We start from the raw sequence: 23,880 nt of genomic DNA, 5'->3' as shown, positions 1-23,880 counted from the left end.
ATAGATTGAATACGGGGAACAAAGGACAGTCCAGAGTCAAGGATGACACCTAGGCAGCGAGCTTTTAGAGTACAACAGTGATAGAGATATCAGACTGGTGACAGATCTGGGAAGGATAGGTAGATTTGAGTATCATCTGCGTACAGATGATATGGAAATCCAAAAGAGCTTATTAGTTTGTCAAGAGATGAGGTATAGATTGAGAAAAGCAGGGGACGCAAGACTGAGCCTTGCAGTACTCCAACTGATAGCGACAGAAGCAGACACTGAAAGAGCAATTAGATGGGTAGGACGAGAACCAAGAAAGGGCTGTGTCCTGAAGACCTAGGGATTGTTGTGTTGGTATGAGAATAGAGTGGTCAGAAGCCGTAGAAAGATCTACATCTAGAATTAATAGTGACCAGATCATTCACTACTTTAGTTAGTGCCATCTCTGTGGAATGTTGGGAACGAAAGCCTGATTGAAGTGAGTCCAATAATGAAATCTCCCATGATGATGGTGGAGATGTCAGAGGATAGGAAGTAGGGAGCCAGGCAGAAAGATCTTCCAGAAATTGTTTGGGTTGCCCAGGTGGGCAATATATAGCTGAAACACGCAGAGAGAAAGCAGTGTAAAATCCTGATAGAATGTACTTCAAATGATGTGAATGTGAGTGATGAAACCTGTGGTAGAACTGTGTTCGTGAAAGACTGGTATAGTAATAATCCAACCCCACCTCCTTTACCAGGCCTGGAGGTGTAGGTGTGAATTGGGGACAACTGTGACAGTGGTGCAGGGGAGACCGTGTCTGATTGTGTGAGCAATTTTTCTGTGTTATCTAGCAACTTCAACCTGCTGGCTATGAAGATGTCATGTATGAATGTTAATTTGTTATAAACAGAGTGTGCATTCCATAAAGCAGATTTTAGTGATTTGGAGGGTGATGGGAGACATGTGAGGTTCGCTGGATTTATATATCACTGCTAATCAGTTGAATGGGAGTGGGGCAAGTGGTTGGGGCCTGGATTTGGTGAAATGTCAGCAGCTAATAGAAGAAAGAGAGATATATTTGTAGGAGGATGGAAAATATATTTTTTTATGGTGACAGGTTGTGGATGTTATTGTCAAAGTAAAAAGCTCATGAGTGTTAATAAGAGGGAGTGGATAATTGAGGTGGTATTGTGTATAGAGGGGTAGGTTGCAGGGAGAATAAAGGATGTAATTGCTTTGGAGAGAATACCATGGACTGCAATGAAAAAATAAGAATTTACTCACCGGTAATTCTATTTCTCGTAGTCCGTAGTGGATGCTGGGCACTCCGTAAGGACCATGGGGAATAGCGGGCTCCGAAGGAGGCTGGGCACTCTAGAAAGATTTTAGACTACCTGGTGTGCACTGGCTCCTCCCACTATGACCCTCCTCCATGCCTCAGTTAGGATACTGTGCCCGGACGAGCGTACACAATAAGGAAGGATTTCGAATCCCGGGTAAGACTCATACCAGCCACACCAATCACACCGTACAACTCGTGATATGAAACCCAGTTAACAGTATGAAACAACTGAGCCTCTCAACAGATGGCTCAACAATAACCCGATTTAGTTAACAATAACTATGTACAAGTATTGCAGATAAACCGCACTTGGGATAGGCGCCCAGCATCCACTACGGACTACGAGAAATAGAATTACCGGTGAGTAAATTCTTATTTTCTCTGACGTCCTAGTGGATGCTGGGAACTCCGTAAGGACCATGGGGATTATACCAAAGCTCCCAAACGGGCAGGAGAGTGCGGATGACTCTGCAACACCGAATGAGAGAACTCCAGGTCCTCCTCAGCCAGGGTATCAAATTTATAGAATTTTGCAAACGTGTTTGCCCCTGACCAAGTAGCAGCTCGGCAAAGTTGTAAAGCCGAGACCCCTCGGGCAGCCGCCCAAGATGAGCCCACCTTCCTTGTGGAATGGGCATTGACAGATTTTGGCTGTGGCAGGCCTGCCACAGAATGTGCAAGTTGAATTGTACTACAAATCCAACGAGCAATAGTCTGCTTAGAAGCAGGAGCACCCAGCTTGTTGGGTGCATATAGGATAAACAGCGAGTCAGATTTTCTGACTCCAGCCGTCCTGGAAACATATATTTTCAGGGCCCTGACCACGTCTAACAACTTGGAGTCCTCCAAGTCCCTAGTAGCCGCAGGCACCACAATAGGCTGGTTCAGGTGAAACGCTGACACCACCTTAGGGAGAAACTGGGAACAAGTCCTCAATGCTGCCCTATCCATATGGAAAATCAGATAAGGGCTTTTACAGGACAAAGCCGCCAATTCTGATACTCGCCTGGCCGAAGCCAAGGCCAACAACACGACCACCTTCCACGTGAGATATTTCAGATCCACAGTTTTAGTGGTTCAAACCAATGTGATTTTAAGAAACTCAACACCACGTTGAGATCCCAAGGTGCCACAGGGGGCACAAACGGGGGCTGAATATGCAGCACTCCCTTTACAAATGTCTGAACTTCAGGTACTGAAGCTAGTTCTTTTTGAAAGAAAATTGACAGAGCCGAGATCTGTACCTTAATGGAGCCCAGTTTTAGGCCCATATTCACTCCTGCTTGCAGGAAATGCAGAAATCGACCTAGTTGAAATTCCTCTGTTGGGGCCTTTTCGGCCTCACACCATGCAACATACTTCCGCCATATGCGGTGATAATGATTTGCTGTAACCTCTTTCCTAGCTTTAATAAGCGTAGGAATGACTTCCCCCGGAATGCCCTTTTCCTTCAGGATCCGGCGTTCAACCGCCATGCCGTCAAACGCAGCCGCGGTAAGTTTTGGAACAGACAGGGCCCCTGCTGCCGCAGGTCCTGTCTGAGCGGCAGAGGCCATGGGTCCTCTGAGATCATTTCTTGAAGTTCTGGGTACCAAGCTCTTCTTGGCCAAACCGGAACCACGAGTATCGTTCTTACTCCTCGCCTTCTTATTATTATTCTCAATACCTTTGGTATGAGGGGCAGAGGAGGGAACACATAAACCGACTGGTACACCCACGGTGTTACCAGTGCGTCCACAACTATCGCCTGAGGGTCCCTTGACCTGGCGCAATATCTTTTATAGCTTTTTGTTGAGGCGGGACGCCATCATGTCCACCTGTGGCCTTTCCCAAAGGTGTACAATCCTTTAGAAGACTTCTGGATGAAGTCCCCACTCTCCCGGGTGGAGATCGTGTCTGCGGAGAAGATCTGCTTCCCAGTTGTCCACTCCGGGAATGAACACTGCTGACAGTGCTAACACATGATTTTCCGCCCATCGGAGAATCCTTGTGGCTTCTGCCATCGCCATCCTGCTTCTTGTGTCGCCCTGTTGGTTTACATGGGCGACCGCCGTGATGTTGTCTGATTGGATCAGTACCGGCTGGTTTTGAAGCAGAGGCCTTGCCTGACCCAGGGCATTGTAACTGGCCCTCAGTTCCAGAATATTTTGTGTAGAGAAGTCACCTGACTTGACCAAAGTCCTTAGAAGTTTCTTCCCTGTGTGACTGCCCCCAGCCTCAAAGGCTGGCCTCCATGGTCACTAGGACCTAGTCCAGTATGTCGAACCTGCGGCCCTCCTTAAGATGGGCACTCTGCAGCCACCATTTTAGAGATACCCTGGTCCTTGGAGACAGGGTTATCAGCCGATGCATTTGAAGATGCGATCCGGACCACATGTCCAACAGGTCCCACTGAAAAGTTCTTGCATGGAACCTGCCGAATGGGATTGCTTCGTAGGAAGCTACCATTTTTCCCAGGATTCGCGTGCAATGATGCACCGATACCTGTTTTGGCTTCAGGAGGTCTCTGACTAGAGATGACAGCTCCTTGGCTTTCTCCTCCCGGAGAAACAGTTATTTCTGGTCTGTGTCCAGAACCATCCCCAGGAACAGTAGACGTGTCATAGGGACCAGCTGTGACTTTGGACTGTTTAGAATCCAACCCTGCTGTTGTAGCACTTTCCAAAATAGTGCTACCCCGACTAGCAACTGCTCCTTGGACCTCGCCTTTATAAGGAGATTGTCCAAGTACGGGATAATTAAAACTCCCTTTTTTCGAAGGAGTATCATCATTTCGGCCATTATCCCGGTAAACACCCTCGGTGCCTTGTACAGTGCTATCTGGACTTGGTAATGGTAATCCTGTACCACAAATCTGAGGTACTCCTGGCGAGGATGGTAAATGGGGACATGCAGGTAAGCATCCTTGATGTCCCGGGATACCATGTAATCCCCCTCATCCAGGCTTGCAATAACCGCCCCGAGCGATTCCATCTTGAACTTGAATTTTTTTATGTATGTGTTCAAGGATTTTAATATAAATGGGTCACACCGAACCATGCGGTTTCGGTACCCCAACCCGTGTAGAATAGTAACCCCGTCCTTGTTGAAGTAGGGGCACTTGAGTATTACCTTTGGGAATACTGCTTATTAATTGCCTCTAGTACAGCCTCCCTGCCTGAGGGAGTTGTCGGCAAGCCATAATCTAGGAAACGGCTGGGGGGAGATATCTCGAATTCCAGCTTGTACCCCTGACATACTATTTGAAAGAAACAGGGATCCACCTGTGAGCGAGCCCACTGATCGCTGAAATTTTGGAGACGGCCCCCCACCGTACCTGGCTACACCTGTGGAGCCCCCGCGTCATGCTGTGGGCTCAGAGGAAACGAGAGAAGAATGTTGATTCTGGGAGCATGCTGACAGGTGCAGCTTTTTCCCTCTTCCCTTGTCTCTGTACAGAAGGGAAACGCCTTTGACCCGCTTGCTTTTCTGAAGCCGAAAGGACTGTACCTGATAATACAGTGCTTTCTTAGTCCGTGAGGAAACTTGAGGTAAAAATATTTCTTCCCAGCTGTGGCTGTGGATACGAGGTCCCAGAGACCATCCCCAAATAATTCCTCACCCTTATAAGGCAGAATCTTTTTAAAGTCAGCATCACCTGTCCCATGACAGGTCTCTAATACCCTACTGACAGAATGGACATTACATTCATTTTGGATGCCAGCCGGCAAAATATCCCTCTGTGCATCCCTCATATATAAGACGACGTCTTTAATATGTTCTCATGTTTGACAGGGTCACCGACCACGCTGCAGCAGCACGATCTGCAGGTCTCCGTCTAGTACCTGAGTGTGTAAATACAGACTTCAGGATAGCCTCCTGCTTTTTATCAACAGGTACCTTCAAAGTGGCCGTTCCTAAAACGGCAGTGCCACCTTTTTTGACAACCGTGTAAGCGCCTTATCCACCCTAGGGGATATCTCCCAGCGTAACTTATCCTCCTGGCGGGAAAGGGTACGCCATCAGTAACTCTTTAGAAATTACCAGTTTCTAAACGGGGGAACCCACGCTTTTCACACACTTCATTTATTCATCTGATGGGGGGAACAAAACACTGCCTGTTTTTTCTCCCCAACCTAAAAACCCATTTTTAGAGGTGCTTGGGTTAATGTCAGAAATGTGTAACACATTTTTTATTGCCGGGATCAAGTCACGGATGTTCCTAGTGGATTGTGTATATGTCTCAACCTTGGCGACACTGGAGTCAGACTCCGTGTCGACATCTGTGTCTGCCATCTGAAAGAGCGGGCGTTTTTGAGCCCCTGATGGCCTTTGAGACGCCTGGGCAGGCGCGGGCTGAGAAGCCGGCTGTCCCACAGCTGTTACGTCATCCACCCTTTTATGTAAGGAGTTGACACTGTCGGTTAATACCTTTCACCTATCCATCCACTCTGGTGTCGGCCCCACAGGGGGCTACATCACATATATCGGCCTCTGCTCCGTCACCATATAAGCCTCCTCATTCAACATGTCGACACAGCCGTACCGACACACCGCAGACACACAGGGAATGCTCTAAACGAGGACAGGACCCACAAAAGCCCTTTGGGGGGACAGAGTGAGATTATGCCAGCACACACCAGAGCGCTATATATATACAGGGACTAACTGAGTTATGTCCCTAATAGCTGCTTTTCATATAATATATGTATATATACTGCCAAATTTAATGCCCCCCCCCCCCCCTCTCTTTTCCCTCTTACTGTACTGTAGATTGCAGGGAAGAGCCAGGGAGCTTCCTTCCAGCCGAGCTGTGAGGGAAAAATGGCGCCAGTGTGCTGAGGAGATAGGCTCCGCCCCTTTTTCGCGGCCTATTCTCCCGCTTTTTATGGAATTCTGGCAGGGGTATTTTCCTCATATATAGCCCCTGGGGCTATATATTGAGGTATTTTAGCCAGCCAAGGTGTTTTTATTGCTGCCTCAGGGCGCCCCCCCCCCCCCCCCCCAGCGCCCTGCACCCTCAGTGACCGGAGTGTGAAGTGTGTGAGAGGAGCAATGGCGCACAGCTGCAGTGCTGTGCGCTACCTTGGTGAAGACAGAGTCTTCATGCCGCCGATTTTCCGGACCATCTTCTTGCTTCTGGCTCTGTAAGGGGGACGGCGGCGCGGCTCCGGGACCGAACACCAAGGACTGGGCCTGCGGTCGATCCCTCTGGAGCTAATGGTGTCCAGTAGCCTAAGAAGCCCAATCCGGCTGCAAGCAGGCGAGTTCGCTTCTTCTCCCCTTAGTCCCTCGCTGCAGTGAGCCTGTTGCCAGCAGGTCTCACTAAAAATAAAAAACCTAAGTCTATTCTTTCTAAGAGCTCAGTAGAGCCCCTAGTGTGCATCAAACCTCGGCCGGGCACGAATTCTAACTGAGGCTTGGAGGAGGGTCATAGTGGGAGGAGCCAGTGCACACCAGGTAGTCTAAAATCTTTCTAGAGTGCCCAGCCTCCTTCGGAGCCCGCTATTCCCCATGGTCCTTACGGAGTTCCCAGCATCCACTAGGACGTCAGAGAAAAAGCATTCTGTGGTAAATGGCGTGTTTGAAATAAAAATAAATGTATTTAGGATTAGAGCGTAATGAAGTTGCAATTGTTAAAGTTAAACATTCAAATACCTGTTTACTGATATTGTTCAGTTGTTAATTTTCAAATACTTATAGCCAGATTTGCACTATGTGATTTCCCTTGGTCACCCCAGAGCCAGAATCTACCGATATGGACTATACACAGGGTGCAATTTTGGCTATGTGCGATTTTTGCTATGGTCAATTTTGACTATACAACTGTACACTTTATAGTCAAAATTGACCTGCTTGTAGAGTCTATTTTTACTTGTGATGCCGATCCGGCAGGAGCGCGCATCAGCATCGCAAGCTGTATACACACTGTGCAATATGCAGTGTTTACTACCGATATGGACTATATAGTCCATATCGGTAGTAAAATCGCACCATGTCAATGCACTATTAGTGTTATGAACAATTTGTAAATGTAAACACACACTGACCAGCACAGCTGACCCTAGATTGCATCTAAAGGAATATTATGGCTAATTAATACAGGCTACCAGTGAGGCAAATGTTTAGCTGATGAAAGGTGATACATCATTATAATGAATTTGACTATGCAAACACCAGCCCAGTACGCCTTCATTAATCATGCCTCACTGAGCAAAATTTGAAGTACAAGTATTTATATCTGCATGGAAATCATATTATAAATGTTGCTAAGCATAAATTGGTTGCATAGTATTCACAGAGTGAGGATTGCAGAGTGATAGATAAGTACATATATATGAAGTTGCAAAGAAGTTCCTCTGTAGTTCTATTAAGTGTCAGATGTCTTTCCTTCAGTTTTTAAGCACCGGCTATGTGCAAGCTATACAGAAGTGTCCTCACACATCTTTGCATTATTTACAGCCATGAATTGGAGTCTCTGCGACACTAATGCATTGTTGGAATGCGCACCGCCATGGCTGCTTTCATATGCTAATGATCGCGGGTGCTTAGCCTGCCACTACCCATCCCCAGTGTGTCTCCCATTCCCCCTGTGTATATACATGACAGCAAGAGCCTCTTACTCCAGCTGCCTAGCCGCTGCACTGCTCCCGCGGCAGGGATTCGCAGATTGGCGTATCTGGGGAATCGCTGTGCCTAGGATCGTACCAGTTTGCCAAGATCCTAGGCACGGCGATTCCCCAGATACAGCAATCCCTGCCACGTGACACTGTTGCTGGATACCTGAGCACATGCGTTAATTTTAACATGGTCACTGCTACCAGCCAAAGCACAAACGTTTAGGGTATGACCCAAGGCAAACTTATGGCTTTTTCCTGCACCCAGAATTATTAATATTTTGGTAACGCCTCTTTCAGAGAGTTGGGTTGGACACACAACACAAATCCAGAACTAAAATTAGATTATTTAATTTAAGTATAACACTTCAAAAGCTTATGTTACAGAAAAGAAAGTTACAAGATATAATGATAAAAAGTCAGTCACATGAGTAAAGACTATTTCAAGAAAAATAAAAATAGGGCGATAAAACCCCCCGATCTTAACACATGCAGAGTGGATAATTATTATTATCCTTTAGTTATATGGTGCCACAAGGGATCCGCAGCACCCTTGGGTGTCAACAACAAGTATCTAGATTCATAATGTGGAGTTGGAAGCAAGAATGGTTGGAGCGTTCAAAATAAAAACTTATAGGAATTAATTTAATAAGGAGCAAATTTGTCAGGCCTGCGAGTAAGGCGGTGCCGCCATAATCACAGATGTTTGCCTGTAGCACTATAGGGCTGCGTACAACAATCCACACCTCCAGAGCGAGATCGGGCTGCAGGTTATCTAAAAATCAGTGCGACATTAACGCATTTACAAGAGTCAATGACTAATCATTCCTTATTTCCCAGGTACTCCTCTAGAACAGTCTCATACGTCACAGAGCACGAGCCTGATCGTTATCTTACAGAAAACAAAATGCTAAACTGAAGTAGAAGAAAGACAATTAAGGGCTGATGACAAAGGGAAAAAAAACAGAAAGACCAGCACAGCTGTTTAGTCTCTGTTCTGAAAACAATACATTAATGTTCAAATCAGGAAAAGAATTAATTAGCGGTACATTCCACTGTAATACATTATGGTTTACATTGTATGGTGTACTAATTACTGGATTCAAGGAGATCAGTTCTTTGTATAGCACTTTCTCCTATAAGGATTCAAAGTGCTTTACCTTAATACAAAACAAGCTTAACAGTAGATATTAGTGAAATGTGAGTAAATGGGTATTTCTTGAGTCTATTTTTGAAATAGTCTAGTGGAGGCTTCTTGAACTGTGCGGGGAAGAGAGTTCCATAGAGTCGCAGCAACAAAGCTGAAAACCTCGACACCCAGATGAATTCAGGGAGAGTCTAGGTACTGTTAGTAGTCCTTCATCTACAGATCGTAGTAAACAAGTAGGACAGTAAGGAATCAGAAGCTGCTTCAAGTACATTGGGCCCTGGTCATGTAGTGCTTTGAAAGGGAGTAAGCCTGTCTTGAAAATTATTCACCATCTTACAAGTAGCCAGTGAAGGGTTTAGAGAATGGGTGTTATGTGGTTGGAACAGGGCTGGTTGGTTAATAGTCTGGCAGCTGCAGTTTGTACCATCTGCAAGCGGTGCAGTTCTCTTGCTGGGAGACCAAGGTAGAGGGCATTGCAGTAGTCTAGGCATGGTACTACAAATACATGTATGATGTTATGCAGATCTTCTGAGAGAATTAAGCGTTTGATTATAGCTATGTTCCTCAGATGAAAGAATGAGGATTTGGTTGTGGCTGATACCTGATATTTAAGTGTCAAACCACTATCCAAGACAACACCAAGATTCTGCACATGTTCAGTGTTTTGTAGTTCTGAACCCCCAAGTCCTGTAGGATGGCTATGCTGCATTCTTGTCCTGTAGCTATCATAAGGACTTCTGTTTTATCAGGGTTCAGTTGCTGCCAACTGGCACTCATCCACTCCTGGAACTCAGCTAGACAGCCGTTTAGGGTTATAACTTGGTTATCAGTACCTGGACAAAGAACAGGTACAGTTGTGCATCATCTCCATAGAAATGGAATAACAGGTCATGACATCTGATTATGGTAGCAGAAATAGCATGTATACTGCAAAAAGCATGGGAGACTGTAGAGAACCCTGCAGAATACTACCAGTCAAAGGCACTGGTGGTGATGAGTATACTCCAGACGAAACGCTCTGTGACCTGGCAGTGAGAATTTATTTGAACCTGCTAAGGGCTTTGCCATCCAGTAAACACAAATTCTTCAGGCACTTAACTAGAATTCCATATTCCACGGTGTCAAATGCTGCAGAGATCCAAGGATTAATAGCCAAATTCAGGGTTGATCGCAAAAGCAAAATCTTTCTCTAATGGACAAAACCACGTGCACTGCAGGTGGGGCAAATAAGACATGTGCAGAGAGTGTTAAATTTGAGATGGCATCTCACTTGTGCGATCGCCTCTGCCTGTCAGTTGCGGGGCAGGAGGGGGTGCGGTCCGGACAATGCAGGTGTGTCCAGACCATTTGCGGGGTGGGCCGTCGCAGCTGCGTGATGTCACATGCAGCCGCTGCAACCCTAAACATGGCAGGTAGCCGACTGGCTTTGCAGCTAGGCTGCGTAGGCAGAGGGCTACTCTACAGATGCACCTGCAGTGCACATGGTTTTGCCCATTAGTGTGCTTTTTTGGTTTGCTAACAAACCTGAATAAGGCCCTATGTTCACTGCTTTACGTCATCAATCAGTAGAGGGATGGACCATAAGAGAAATAGCATCAGCAGGCCCCACCAACTGCTGTGTAATTAGGCAAAGCGTTACATTTCTTATTCTAATTATTAAAGAAAAAAAAATGTAAATCAAACATGTCCTACGCAGTTGTAATACCCCTTCATATTTGGAGAGAACTTTGAGTTGTTAAAACAAAGCTTTGATTAACCGCAACTGAGCAGGTTCTGTAACTGTATTACAGTACTTAGTATTTAAATTTTTATAGAATAATGAATTTTAACATAAATAGTGTTTGTTCAAGATCAGAAACATTTTGTCATTTGAATTAAAGAAACTGGCAGCACAGCAGGGAAGGGTCTTCAGGGTGAACATCAAAGCTACTTTGCCTAAACGGTTGACCATGGGTTCCACCATCACTCAGTACCCTGCTTCGGATATCCTGGTATGAAACTGCACACAGTAAATAACACTGCGGTAATGTTTCATTTTACAATATCCAAGGATGACTGGCAAGACTGACACTATGCCAAAAAGAAAACCAGAAGCAATCAAGTAACACAGTGACAATGCTTTACTCTGACCTGTTCTGTGACTGCCTGTAGTGCAAATACAATCCCAGAAGTGAAAGGTGATCATACACTAGTGCGATTTGGTCCCTTTTCATCCGATTCCGACGCATCGGGGCGAGAAATCGGATGAATAGTAGCAAATCGCATGCGAATCTGATCCGATGCACAGTCCCATGTTCATTGGATTGGAGCCGGAAGACCGCAAAGGCTACACTATAGATTTCTCGGATCTGGCATCCTTGGCTGGGATCACATACGATACATAGTATGCAAAAGGACTGCACATGATGTAGGATAGGTGATCCTGCCGTCCGAGAAGCTTTCGGGCAGTTCAAAGGAGACGTATGCAACTTCTCCCCTCAGAGATGTTGCTGTAGTGTATGGGGACCTTTAGTTTGTTTCCGTTATTAAGCCGGTAGGTTTCAGACAGCTAGGTAAGTTTTTAAATGCTGCTAAGTGAATAAGTACAAATTAACTTTCCTGTAGAAGAGAGGCAGATTAGTTTTCTTTTTTGACCTTGTTTTGGGATCCAAAAACAGGAGGTTCCCAAAAAATGTGCTGCATATATGACAATCCAAGGACCTCAAAACTGGATTTTGCAACCCAATTTGGTGTCTTGACATTCTAGGGCAGATGTATGATTGTGTGCTTAAAGTTTGTTTGTCTGGACCTGCTTCACCCACTTATTGTGGTAAAGCAGGTGTGGTTAACAGATGAACAATGAGATTATTAAATATCAAGAAGAGTTCTCACATTCATTGCTTCACCATATAGAGGGATACATACAGGATGCCGGCTGTCACTATGCCGACAATGGAAATCCGTCTACCGGAATCCCTCGCAGTGAGTCCCCCTCGCTGCGCTCGCCACAGGTTCTATTCCCATTCTGTTGGTGGCGTAGACCCACCAATCCAGTAGGAAAACAAGGCAGGTGTCAGGATTTTGGCATTGGTCTTCTGAACGCCGGGATCCTGAAAGCCGGTAAATTGACTGCATCCCATAGATAAGGATAGATTGCACTAAACTACAGACCTCTCACTCTGGACAAAAGTGAGAGAGACTATCCCAAGCAATCAATCTACGGCACAGCACGGGTAATATCAGACACACACTCAGGGACAGAGAGAGAGACAGAGACACACACACACACACACAATCCCAAGCAACCTATGGCATCACTGCACAGCACAGGTCATATAAACACACTCAGGGAGGAAAAACAGGTATTGCTGGGTGCAGGGTAGTAAACAGTAAATGGGGGCAATGGGGAGATCAAAAAATGAGATTTATGGTAAGAAGTTACCGTTGTTAAATCTTTCTGCGAGGTACACTGGGCTCCACAGGGAAGAACATCGGCGGTGTAGAGTAGGATCTTGATCCGAGGCACCAATAGGCTCAAAGCTTTGACTGTTCCCAAGATGCATAGCGCCGCCTCCACTATAACCCCGCCTCCGTGCAAAGGAGCTCAGTTTTTGTTAACCAGTCCAATGCAGTAGCAGGTAAAAGATGACAATCGTGAGTAGCCACATACACCACACATTCACGACAGGAGAGGGTGTCAACGGCTAATTCCATACCACCCCAAAGAAGCTAAGTGCATCAGGGTGGGCGCATCACACCGAGTGAAGGTATGAACATCAGGCAGAGACGCAATTTTTCTCTGAAACCATACCGACCAGGCAGAAATATGAACCTTGAGGGAGGCCAGATGAAGACCTAAGTCCAGGCCTTGCTGTAGAAAAGCCAAAAGTTTGGCTGTACTAAACTTGTAAGCGTCATGATTGTTATTTGCGCACCAAAGTAAGAATTCCAGACCCTATGATAAAATCCGAGCAGAAGCCGGCTTACGGGCCTTCAACATAGTTTGAATGACCGCCTCAGAAAAACCTTTGGCCCTCAGTACGGAAGCTTCAAGAGCCACGCTGTCAAAGCCAGTCGGGCCAGATCCTGGTAGACACAAGGGCCCTGAACGAGGAGGTCTGGTCGTTGTGGAAGAAGTAGAAGGGGACACTCTAGCGAGAGGCCGTGGAGGTCTGAGAACCAATTGACAATGCTAAATTCCCTTGTCGTATAAACAACCCTTTATGAAGTCTAAGAACACTGTACGCTGTTTGCTTAAGAAGTACCGTAATGGTACGCTAGTTGCGTAACGATCGCTCAGCCGTAGGCGAGACGCTCAAGCGTCACGTTCGCTCACGGCCCAGTGATCACAGGACACGTTATTGGCTATGACTAGAGTAATGATTCGCTATGGCGTAGCGGACGCTCGAGACCACGAGGAGATCACCAGCGGCGCAGACGCTCACAACGCTATACCTTTATGTCTAAACCTTATACCAATGAAATACACGGAATACCTTAATGTGAATACAGGGTGTAAGTGCAACCTTGTGTAACCTGACTAACTACAAAGCTGCTTGAGCGTCACCGACGCTCAAGTGAACACTTAACACTATAGGAAATACACAGATACTGGTTTAGGGTCCAAAGCCTATTAACTGTATTATATCTAGTATACTTGTAAAAAGGGGATAACAGTACAAATGATACACTACAATATAACAAAGACTTCCTAACCAAAATACAATACTATCTAATACAATACAATACTAGTCTAGGGGAGATACGAGAGAAAGAGAAGGGAAAGAGAGAGAGAGAGAGAGACGGAGAGAGATGAGAGAAATTGGCTCACAGAAAGACAATGATTACGGAGAGAAACTTACGCACAAGGGTAAACGATCGCATGCGCCTGGACATCCAGCACCCGATTTTCAGCAATGAGAACCGTTGAAGAGTGAGAGCTGGATGTGGTCGGCCTGCCTATTTATGCCCCACACACAATGCAATCTCATAGTCCCTACAATCCCATTGTCCATTGGATGAAGGAATTCGACCCTGTATCACAACAAAAGGTCATAGGTTGATTCATACAGGTGGGCTGTGACGATTTCAAACAGCTCAGGTGGGTGGGGAACTAAGTTTCCCGCCGCATACCTGAGTATGAGTAAATAGTAGAAATGGACATAAACTTCTTATGTCCATAACTATTCGCACGAGCGATTAATACGCTCCAAACCAACACCGGAATATTGCTAATTAAATACTCTTCCGATGGGTACCAAACACTGCTGTATGATTCCTGTTAGACCCTTCGTACAATACAAAGAGGGATTACTTTAAACAGGGACCTTCTATATTAACCAAACTTTCAGAAACTATCAAAGGGATCATGATCTATAAACTACATTAATTGTGAAAATATGTAACGAATGAGTCGCACGCTACGACTACATAAACTCTACCGTAAATACGCATACCGCGCCTGCGAGTGCACGCTATTGCGGGTATGCGCCTTCACGGGAGAGCGTACGCATGCGCAGCACGGACCAGTGTGCGGTGCAAATATGGCAACGTGTATGGGGATATTTTTCTGACTTTGACAGTCCACCCTTTGGCAGTCAATAATAACTGCCACCTTCTAAAACATTTCAAAAGGAGAAAAATATATGTCAGGGGTTAATTCATTTCCATGGTTGGGTGAGGGAGGAGAGAGGAGTAGGTGTGAAGAGGGTATGACCTAGTGTGATAGCAGAAGCATGTGTGTACGAGTCCATGTTTGGAGGGTCATGTATCATCGTGCCGTACGTGTTGTAAATCAAGCTTCGAGGTATTGCGAAGTATACATTTGAATTCCTTCTTATCCTGTGGTACAGGTCTGTGGATGGGCTGTCAAACTTTACCGAGCTCTTTTCGGATTTTGAACAAAATGGGGAGCACATTTTAGTTGATGATACATGAATGGGGGAGGTATGTGGTTGCTGATATCTGTGCCTGTATTCCCTATCGTCTATGTGTGTCATTACCTGAGGGTTGTAGAGATGAAGATAAAGAACACTTATGGAAAATGCAATGATATTCTATGTCAGGGAAATGTACATCTGTCGTCGAAGTTGTGTTCGGTATCTGTTGAGAGTCGTCTTCTTTGCGCTGTATTGCTCCTTGGGCATGAGCAAATAGCTTTGTCAGAGCCATCGGATTTACAAAAAAATGTTGGGCTAGCGTGAGTTTAAATGTACTAGGGAAACTGGGGATCCATGGCAAAGTTCATCAAGTGTCCATTTCTCAAGTGGTCAAAACTTCATCTTTGGTGCTTGTCTGTTGTCTGTATAGCGTCTCGTCAACTTCCTCGTCCAAGGGGGTCTTTGTATCTTGGAGAAAAGCAGAAAAACAGGTGAAAGAAACGGACCGTATAATCGCATTTTCATCACATTCGGGTTTCTATTATTGGGTCATAAATCAAATCCAGGTTAATTACAGTTTCCTCACTCCTCACGCTCATCACTTTTGTACTTTGTTTGCACCTCATTAAAGCCTGCCCGCATCTAAATATCAATCCAATCGATATAACGACACCCAAGATACATAGTAGAAACTTTCCAACATCCATTATGACTCCTTGAGCCCAGTCTCCTAAACCGGAGAACCAATTTCGCGGGTTCAACCATGACACCCAACCAGTCAGCTCATTACCTACAGCAGCAAGGGTGAGATTGTGTTTTCGACGAAATTCCCACTTTAATTGCAGAATATCGTCCATCTTTTGGTCTATGACCTCTACCGGATCCTCGGTGCTATTGGTGATATAAGTGCAACACTTTATGCCGTACTGTGTTGCCAATGTAACACAATATCCGCCTGTTACTGCTGTAAGATAATTAAGAACCATCCTATGCTGAACTAGTTCTGTTTGATAAGCTTGAAGTTCTCTTCCAGTGTATCTAAACGTGTCATCATACATTTCAGTGATATTATCTAACAAATTGGCGAGTGCGGAAATGTATCTATAATTCATCACTCCTCGAGCGGTGCGAGTGAAATCTAACGCTACCAGAACCTGAATCCCGGTGGATTCATGGATAAGATCAGAGGCCGGATGCTCTAACCTTTCTGACAGTTGTCTTTTAACTCGGTGCTCGTAATGAGTGTGAGTATAAGGAGCTTGGGCACCACGGTGTATGTCTTTCATTTTGTCATGTGTTACAGTCATCACTTCAGGCAATACTTTTCCAATATAACACAATCCTTCAGAGTTTGGGGCAAGCCACTTGTACGCCTTTCTCCCGCATATGAAATATGCGTCATCGGGGAGAACATATGGGACGGAGAAGGACATGACCATGTTACAAACCTTCCAGGTGAAATCTCCTGACCCTAATTCTTCCATCTGCTTAATGCACGTATCAGTTTGTACGATATGTGCACAGTATCCTGGTGATACCTCTCCAACTCTAGTAATCCTATTTCCTAAGGTATATCGATACCGGAAAGATTTTCCTCTACTGGCTATGTGGCGTACAAGCTCTATATCTGTAGGCATTCTATCTGCTCTGTGTGAAAAGGTCATGGTAAGGTTGCTCCATGACACTTCCCAATTTCCCGGCTTACGGGGGTTGGAGATATTAAAACATAAGAGGGACCTATCCACATGGTATTGGTGGAGCTTCAAACTAGGAGGGCTGGAGATGTTAAATCTCCGGTCCACCGGTCTCCCACCACTTAGCTCAAGTACCTCCCCTAACGTTAAAGGAAATGGTACTAGCCCTGATTTGCTATGACCCTGAGGTACTTGAGAGCATACCCAACAATCTGTTTGGTTTAACACGTTACCCACTAAAGAGTGATAGTCACTCAATGGATGCCGGTCAATATGGATATTAAAACTGGATTGGCATTTCTTTATGCATCCATCTTCAATCAGATTATCACAGAGCCTACAGATACAATTTTCTTCAGCTAACAATCCATCACAATTTCTTCTATCGGATCGTTTTCTGATACTCGCCTTTGCTTGGTGATTGGGTTGCTATTGGAAATTTACACCTCCGTCTCAGTCATTAGAACCTTTCTGGATCCTTTCTCGACCGCACTGGTACTCTCACCGAAACAGACTGCTCTGGTCAACATCCTGGTTAACGGGAAAATCCATATTGCAGTCTCTTGGGGCAAGTCCATCTTACAGGAGGAGAAAAGAAGAAATTTGTAAAGGGGGTATAAGAAAACAGTTTGAGGGGGGGGGGGGGAGAGAACTTGCTACGATAATAAGTTCTCTCGTCTTGTTGTTCTTCTTGTTCTGCTGTCTTCTCAAAGGTGCTGTCTCTCAGTCTTCCAAACGAACATTCTGGTGATGCAATGTTCATTCCCAACCGACGATCTTTCTGTAAGGAGCAAAAATCTGGCATTACCATTGGTCCAACTGAGGGGTGACATACCATTTTTAAACCATGGAAACATGAGTGGGAAGAGATAGACAACAAAAAAAAACAAAAGAGATAGAGAACAATTCATGTGCATATATACATTACCTAACTCGACAATAACCATCAATAAGAAAAGAGAAACAAAACATTTTTAAACATTGTCAACATTGAGAAAACATTGTTAGCATTAGAAAAACATTGTCAGACTTATTAGGCTGTCATATCTATGTGTCTAATGGTCTCCTTGAGCAGTCCCTTCCCACCAGCACCTGCATTACTCCACTGTCTGTATCTGGCCAGAAATACATTGTGGCGGAGGTCATGCTGGGGTTTGGTAGACTTCTGCAAGGACCAAGTGGATATGCAATGTGTGAATTCTTACCAATACTAGTCAGAGATGGGGATAGAAAGAGAGAGAGAAAAAAAAACATTTTTCACAAATACATTTACGACGTTTCACCTGGTCATTCCTGTGTCTTTCAGTGAATGACCTCCCACTTTATTAACCGTTACCTCAGGCTTGCCTCCATTCCTAATAATCACCTTTCCTGCCTATGTGATCCCTGATTATAATGGTGTGTATTGTAATTTTGCTCATTTCTTGGTCTAGGGGGTCTAACTTTATGTGGGTTATTACAGTTGCTAGCATAATGCCCTTCTCTCCTACAATGATAACAAATCCTGGGCTTCCTCCACGTGTCAATGACCTGAGGTTTTGGTTGATTTGATGCCTCCTCAAACGCTCGGATGCTCATCATCATCAATCGTTTCCCCTGTACTTCCCTGATTCCTTGGATTTTATGATTATGGTGTTGTCTTTCTCTTGATCTACAATCTCTTGCAAAGTGTCCCTTTTTATGACAATTGTAACAGACTTCCATATCTGGATTTCTCACAGGGGTGTGGGGCTTTTGTTGGGGTGGTCTTGTGTTTTGGGCCTGTATATTTGCTGCCATTAACTCATCTCTTTGTGACTCTCTGTATCTGGTGATATTCTGATCATGATTGATGACGGCCTCTCTTAGTGCGGTCACCGAGATATCTCTCCAGTTTGGGTTGGTGGTCTGTACCCTTGTTTTTAATTCATCTTTTAAACCATTCATTAATACCTTAACCGCTATTCCTTTATGTTGTGCATTTGTCTTGATGTCTGCGATCCCAGTGTTTCTAGCCATTATTTGTAGTGCTCGATTGAAATAATTAGAAACATTTTCCCTTTCGTTTTGCCTTATGGAGAGAATGTCATTCCACTTGACAGCAGCTGGGAAATATATTCCTAACTGTCGGTTAATCTGCCTAATACATTCCTGATTGTGTTCTTCCATACAAGGTACCTCCGTGTCTAGTTTACAATCAGCAATGAATTTTGCAGGGTCAACACTGGAGGGCAAACATGCCCTCAGCACTGTCCGCCATTCTTTGTTGGTGGGTTCTGTGGCGTTTCCTAGTTCTTTAATAAACTTTTGACATTTGACTAGATTTTTCCTAGGATCAGGAAATTCAGACACAATTGATCTCAATTCGGTCCGGGACCAGAGACAGCGCATTGCACTGTCCTTGACGGGAATGATTCCCTGATCGTCAGTCTTCCCATTGGGGACTGAGATCACCCTGGCCAGATCGAGCTCAGTTACATCATCTTGTGTTGGTCTTATATTTTGGGGTATATCTGTTTGTGCATGATATGAAACATTGTACGTACCTGTGGACACGACCTCACCTGACCCTCCGTTAGGGGGTTCGATTATTGCCTTTACCAATTTGGTCGCGTCCACCTGGATGGCTTTTGTGATGGTTGCTGGAAGAGGTGCTGACATCATTCTGGGCTCACTTTCTTGTTTGTATTCCTGAGGGAAGTTTGACATGGGGTGCAACTTGCATAGGTTAATAGTTGTACATTCAACAGTATTACAATAATCATTGTTACAGTTATTACACTTATTCTTATAATCTATACTACAGTTGCTAAGAGCGTTTTTATTGTTCAACCTTGTGCTTTTCTCCGCAACCATAATCCTCCCCGATGCCATGTCTCTCCTCTCAAGATAAGATTCAGAAAAGTCAATTGACTCTCTTTGTAATTCACCTTCCTGTTGCCCTAACTGCACATAATCATAATGTTTACTTCGTCTCTTTGTTGGTTCAATGAGACATATCCTCCTCCTTAAATTTTGTAACACGTCTGGACTGAAGCTACCTATTCTTGGGAATTTGTCCCTGTCTTGTACAGTCATTCTCTCCCATTCATCACATAAAGATTCTGTGTGACTTCCGTATTTTTCACACATGATGTACCTTGCCGACCCAACGGGTCGGTTCTCTGAATCAACCCGAACCGAGGTTGATCGCCCCCTACCTGAACAACTGGCCCCCATAATTCTGCAGGTGTTGCTTATTCCTCCTTGGATCTTTATATCAAGGTTTTCAGCGAACCCTTACAAACAAACCAAGATGTCCTGGGCAGGCCGGCGGTGGCGGTTTACCAAGTACCCCACTTACTTCTCGCCCACGTTGGCCAGTACTGCAATAACTGTAACTAGAGCTGCTGTACCCAACCCAGGGCCCCTGTGAACCTTCTGTTTACTGGAACATATGAGGGTTACCCGAAGGACACTTACTCTTTCCAGTAAAGTTGGGGTTGTTAGATAGTTCCTGAGTGACCAGCGAACTTCCCTTTAAAAATAAAAAATTACACAAATCACGTCAGAATGTACAGATAGCGTTTGTGACCACTTTACTCTAATGGTATTAGGTCAGATTACTAACTACTGCACACAATTACGTGCGGTCCAATCGTTCAGTACATAAGCACTACTTGTCATGTACTGAAAGATCAATGGAATCGATGTTTCCGGCCGCGATTCCTTCAGCAAGAGCTTATGGCCTATATGGGTTCTGCACCAACACCCCAGGCGTTGTGCCTCTTGTACCTTTATAGCGGACCTCTTTGTCTATTTTACCTGTTACCTTATGACCTCCTGGTCTGTTACCGTCTGTTAATGACCTCCTGGTCTGTTACCTTATGACCTCCTGGTCTGTTACCTTATGACCTCCTGGTCTGTTACCTTATGGTCCGCTATACTCTAATGCTCAAATATTATTTAACCAAGGATGCCTCCCTAGCCACCGTATATGTCACTTACACGTGTGTCCCTTGACGAGTACCCGACTTTCCTTTTGGTTCAACCTCTTAAGTTATATAAACTTATGTAATAAAAACACACTCACTCAACACATGTACACTTTGTTTCTATATCTATTTCTGCGCAGAAATTGTCTTCAGTCCAACAGTGTTACCAATTAGGAGCAGGATCTGTTAAACTAAATTTCAGATTTTTCCAAAAATAGATTTGCGTTATTTACCGCGTCGCGTTATTTACCGCTGTGCGTTACTTATCGCCTTTGCGCTAATTATCGCTTTGCGCTAATTCAACTTTTCGTGACTTGAGCTACGTGGGCGTAACCAGACGCTACGTTGCGTAATGTACGCTGCGTGCGTCTGCCGTTTGGATTGCGTACGCAAGTCTTTTGTTAGGGACACGTGTACGCAAAACAAAGATCCACCGTAACACAATTTCTACCTTTATCAATGTAGATGATCCCTGATCATCTACCGCACCCCACACTGACTGCCTTATCTCCCAGACAAGCCGTGTGTTGGTCTATATTTTAACTATTACCTCTACTATGGAATAACAGCAAATCTCTTTTAGCACTTTCTATCAACTATAAAACTTGGCAAACAGGAATAGTGATATACGAAATTTGAAAAAGAAATGCAGATAAATGTATGCGTGCGTGTATACGCAAGACAGAAGAGAAATAAAACAGTTTTAAAAGACACAAGCGTTTTGTTCTTACTTCCGGTTCCCGGATTCCTTCAGCACTCTTTATCTAAGCGAAGCAGACGCTTATCCCGTCAGCACTGCGAGACAACCTCCCACCCTTTGCTGGGGGGATAATGTCTGCTGATCTACCTAGTGCAGATATGAGAAGGATAGGACGAGCCCCCAATTGACAATGCTAAATTCCCTTGTCGTATAAACAACCCTTTATGAAGTCTAAGAACACTGTACGCTGTTTGCTTAAGAAGTACCGTAATGGTACGCTAGTTGCGTAACGATCGCTCAGCCGTAGGCGAGACGCTCAAGCGTCACGTTCGCTCACGGCCCAGTGATCACAGGACACGTTATTGGCTATGACTAGAGTAATGATTCGCTATGGCGTAGCGGACGCTCGAGACCACGAGGAGATCACCAGCGGCGCAGACGCTCACAACGCTATACCTTTATGTCTAAACCTTATACCAATGAAATACACGGAATACCTTAATGTGAATACAGGGTGTAAGTGCAACCTTGTGTAACCTGACTAACTACAAAGCTGCTTGAGCGTCACCGACGCTCAAGTGAACACTTAACACTATAGGAAATACACAGATACTGGTTTAGGGTCCAAAGCCTATTAACTGTATTATATCTAGTATACTTGTAAAAAGGGGATAACAGTACAAATGATACACTACAATATAACAAAGACTTCCTAACCAAAATACAATACTATCTAATACAATACAATACTAGTCTAGGGGAGATACGAGAGAAAGAGAAGGGAAAGAGAGAGAGAGAGAGAGACGGAGAGAGATGAGAGAAATTGGCTCACAGAAAGACAATGATTACGGAGAGAAACTTACGCACAAGGGTAAACGATCGCATGCGCCTGGACATCCAGCACCCGATTTTCAGCAATGAGAACCGTTGAAGAGTGAGAGCTGGATGTGGTCGGCCTGCCTATTTATGCCCCACACACAATGCAATCTCATAGTCCCTACAATCCCATTGTCCATTGGATGAAGGAATTCGACCCTGTATCACAACAAAAGGTCATAGGTTGATTCATACAGGTGGGCTGTGACGATTTCAAACAGCTCAGGTGGGTGGGGAACTAAGTTTCCCGCCGCATACCTGAGTATGAGTAAATAGTAGAAATGGACATAAACTTCTTATGTCCATAACTATTCGCACGAGCGATTAATACGCTCCAAACCAACACCGGAATATTGCTAATTAAATACTCTTCCGATGGGTACCAAACACTGCTGTATGATTCCTGTTAGACCCTTCGTACAATACAAAGAGGGATTACTTTAAACAGGGACCTTCTATATTAACCAAACTTTCAGAAACTATCAAAGGGATCATGATCTATAAACTACATTAATTGTGAAAATATGTAACGAATGAGTCGCACGCTACGACTACATAAACTCTACCGTAAATACGCATACCGCGCCTGCGAGTGCACGCTATTGCGGGTATGCGCCTTCACGGGAGAGCGTACGCATGCGCAGCACGGACCAGTGTGCGGTGCAAATATGGCAACGTGTATGGGGATATTTTTCTGACTTTGACACAATGCAGTCTGGGCCACTCTGGAGCAATCAGAAGTAGCATGCCTCCTTCTTGCTTGAACTTCCTTATCACTCTGGGCAGTAGAGACACCGGAGGGAAAACATATGGCAACCGAAAGTTCCACGGGATTGCCAGTGCGTCCACGAACGCTGTTTGAGGATCCCTTGTTCTTGCTCCAAAGACCGGAACCTGGTGGTTGTGTTGAGACGCCATCAGGTCTACATCTGGAGTGCCCCACTTATCCACGAGGAGTTGAAATACTTCTGGATGGAGGCTCCACTCCCCGGCGTGCATGTCCTGACGACTGAGAAAGTCCGCTTCCCAGTTGAGGAACCCCGGAATGAACACCGCCGATATGGCAGGCAGATAGCGTTCCGCCCATTGAAGAATCCTCGATACTTCCCTCATTGCCATGCGGCTTCGAGTGCCGCCTTGATTTATGTACGCCACTGTGGTGGCATTGTCCGACTGTACCTGAACAGGTCTGTTCTGAATTAGATGCTGGGCCAGGTTCAGCGCATTAAACACCGCCCGCAGTTCCAGAATGTTTATTGGGAGGCGAGATTCCTCCTTGGTCCACCGACCCTGAAGGGCGTGTGTTGCTCTCAGACTGGCATCCGTCGTCAGAAGGATCCAGTTGGAGATCCAGAAGGGACAACCCCCGCTCAAATGTCGGTCCTGCAGCCACCAGTTTAGTGACTGACGGACCTCCGGAGACAAGGAGATCATTGGAGACCTGATCCGGTGAGGCAGGCCATCCCAATTGGAAAGAATCAGTTTCTGCAGGGGGCGGGAATGGAATTGAGCGTACTCCACCATGTCGAAAACCGACACCATGAGACCTAGCACTTGCATTGCCGAATGTATCGACACTTGCGGACGAGATAGGAAGTATCGAATCTTGTCCTGAAGCTTCAGGACCTTCTCCTGAGACAGGAACAACCGCTGGTTGCCGGTGTCCAACAACGCTCCCAGGTGCACCATGCTCTGTGCAGGGACCAGGGAAGATTTCTTCCAGTTGATGAGCCACCTGTG

The 23,880-nt window shown here is 45.2% G+C and overlaps 1 protein-coding gene across 3 annotated transcripts in view; it reads right to left on the bottom strand.

Annotated features, from left to right (window-relative positions):
• GMCL1 (germ cell-less 1, spermatogenesis associated) overlaps positions 1–23,880 on the bottom strand; it is a 458,077-nt gene that overhangs the window by 296,160 nt on the left and 138,037 nt on the right. The window lies entirely within an intron of this gene.

The sequence above is a fragment of the Pseudophryne corroboree genome, chromosome 6 (genome assembly GCF_028390025.1).
Source record: "Pseudophryne corroboree isolate aPseCor3 chromosome 6, aPseCor3.hap2, whole genome shotgun sequence".
Lineage (NCBI taxonomy): Eukaryota > Metazoa > Chordata > Amphibia > Anura > Myobatrachidae > Pseudophryne > Pseudophryne corroboree.
The sequence above is the reverse complement of the archived record's forward strand: the minus strand, read 5'-3'. Positions and strand labels throughout refer to the sequence as shown.